At 38.2% G+C, this 2,901-nt stretch overlaps 1 pseudogene; it reads right to left on the reverse strand.

Annotated features, from left to right (window-relative positions):
- Window positions 1-1,382: 1,382 nt before the first annotated feature.
- LOC128359523 (zinc finger BED domain-containing protein 4-like) lies at window positions 1,383-2,496 on the reverse strand (annotated as a pseudogene).
- Between the last annotated feature and the right edge of the window lie 405 nt (window positions 2,497-2,901).

The following is a 2,901-nucleotide window of genomic DNA, read 5'->3' on the forward strand; positions in this document are numbered from 1 at the left end:
AGATTCCAAACATGGCACAAGCAACTGAACTCATAACATCTGATAATCTGGTAGATTTCACTCCATATTACAGTTATACTCACAAGGATGTGACATATGTCCCTACAAAATATTATCTGGGAGATGTGCTTGGGCTACACAGAGCCTCGTCTGATAGACTGTAAAAGGCGCACTTAATGTGTTTGCCTCTTATAGACAAACTGTGCTTCTTGACCTTTGTTTTTGTTGTTTCATGATTCTTTCTTATTCAAATGAACAATCAATTAGCAGTCAAATGCTGATGCCATTTTTGGTCATTTTGTTTTGTTTGTGGGCCATGCAGTTTTCATCCAGCATGGTTATTTGTATTATGCTGTAGGTTGTGTGTTGTATAGACCAGTCTGCTGTCATCTTAATATGTTAGATATGAAGCAGTAGGTTCTGTCCTGCAACGAAAATAATAATAATAATAATAATAAAAACCTTTAATTGTCCTGGTTTCATGGCATTCTTAAATTGAGACATTGTGCAAATGGTCTTACTCTTAAAATGAGGCAAATAATCTTGTTGCCCCACTGGGTTTTATCGTAAAACATTTTTATACTCTGTTTCTGGTTCATTCTAGCTCAAAATTAGCTGGAATATCTTATCAAGAAAAAGTAAGGCATACTTTCTTAAAATTAGATATTTTTTCTAATGCAAAACATGCTTGACAAGATTAATATTCTTTTTGGACAAAAAATAAGACTTATTTTCTTGATACAAGGCTTTTTTTACTTTCTTGAAATTCCTTTTTTGCAGTGCAGGCGCAACATGATCTTAACATTTTCATTCAATTACTCTCTCACATTCAATTAACATGTTACTTAGTCTAGTCAATTTAAATCTAATTTAGTGTACATTGGTCAAACATGTTAGTGAAACAAAATTCAACCTTGTTGTATGAACTACTACAGGTTTAATCTGTTATTCTCATGTCAGTCTTGTTGAATGAACTAAATCAATCGCGTTGTGTTTGTTGCTGGTACTAGCATCCAATGATAAAATTACCAACACACAAAACATTTATCAGTGTTACATTTTTATTCAACATTTTGTACAAACATACAGCTGCCAAAATCCACATTCTCAGCTCCTATCACTTTATTTTAATCACTTTTACAAAATGTGTGCACTTATTTAAGTGCAACTTTGCCAGTTTTGGGTGAAAAAAAAACAACCTCTACATTGTTGGTGTGTGAATTTTTATTTTTTAATTTTTTAAATGTTTTAAAGGACTACAATTATTCACCAGTGGACTGCTTTGCAAAGCCTTGTGTATACATTACCCACAATTGGGGAAGTTATCCTACAAAGTTTTCAACATTCAAGATCAAAGCATTTTTTCAAATCCATGTAAAACATCAATCCAAGAAAAGTTGACTCATTAACAGAGTAACCTCCAATCTTTCAGAAGCTTCAAGTACCATCTTCAGCCCAGCAATGCTTGGGATGATGCAGGAGATAGAAGCTTTTGACCTGCTGTCACATGTTTAAGTGGGCCCACTGTAGCAATCAAATTGGAAACGAGAGCCCACTGATCAGCTGTTAGCGTTGAGATCTTTCCATGTTCACCTGCATACATGTACACATTCAAAGCACGTTTCTGCTCCAGCATCTTCTCCAACATATGTAGAGTTGAGTTCCAGTGTGTTGCTACAGCCTGGATGATGCTATGCTGGGGGATTTCAAGATCTTTCTGAATTGCTGCCAGGTGTTGTTTGGCCAGGACAGAGTGGTTGAAATGGGAAGCAGATGACTTTAACTTTGTGACAATGTCCACCACTGCTCGCTGGCTGTTGATTCCATCATTCACAACCAGCTGTAACGTATGGGCACTGCAGCTGAGATCAGGTATTTCAATGAGCCATAGCCCTTTCACCATATTGGCCCTGTTGTCACGAAGCACAAGCACAACTCTCTGTGTCAATGCCCCAAATAACATCTCGCTGAACATAATTTGTTTCCTTTCCAGTCACTGTCAATGAAGTGACACATGAGGCTCATTAGGGATTCTGTCTCCTCAGATCAACAATCCGTTGTAAATGACAAATAGGAGCCTGTATTGTCTAATGTGACCAGCTCCTTGATTGTGTTCTCCACTTTTGTGGGTTAGGGTTGGATGATGTTCATCCATGATGTCTGTACGATAGTACTTTTCCATTTTGAGGGTGTATCTGGGCTCTAGCAATGCCACCAACCGTTGAAAGCCAACATCAGAAACAACTGTGTGATGATTGTCTGTGGCAATCATCACACAGCATACATTTTTTTGGACCTGGAGTCAGAACTGGCCCATTTTCTTTGAGTGTCGAACATTTGCACAACTGTGGGCTGCGTTGAACTGCTTGTAGAAGTAGCAGCTGCTGTTTTATCTTCTTTTTCTTTTAATGCCTCATTATAGGCCTCAAGTTGGTGACGATTCAAGTGAGTCCACATATTTGAGGTATTTTTCTTTTTTCCTTTCTCAGCGCCCATGCTCACCAATGAATTGCTTATGCATTTCCTGGTGTTGGCTCGGTGAAGTGCTGCCACACATGGTTTGATTTATTTTCAGCCATTTATGCAAAGACAACACACTAGTAGGCCTAAAGGAAACTGTGAAAGAAGCTGTCAGATGTAGCCAACCCCAGGACGTAAAGTAGCAGTTTGGATGGTAAACTAACGTTGATGTCAGATGCACTTTAAGCAACAAATTGTTTAAGTTTCTGCTCTAAAAACAAGCAACATGTTGCACCTATGTTTGGTGCATTATCAACATTAACGCAACTAAATATTCAACCATACATAAACCGAGGAGCAGCTCTCACACACACACCTGTGATGTCTGCTATATCCTGCTCTCAGTCAGAGAGAGAGAGACAAACACACAAACCTGTGATG

The sequence above is a fragment of the Scomber japonicus genome, chromosome 5 (genome assembly GCF_027409825.1).
Source record: "Scomber japonicus isolate fScoJap1 chromosome 5, fScoJap1.pri, whole genome shotgun sequence".
Classification (NCBI taxonomy): domain Eukaryota; kingdom Metazoa; phylum Chordata; class Actinopteri; order Scombriformes; family Scombridae; genus Scomber; species Scomber japonicus.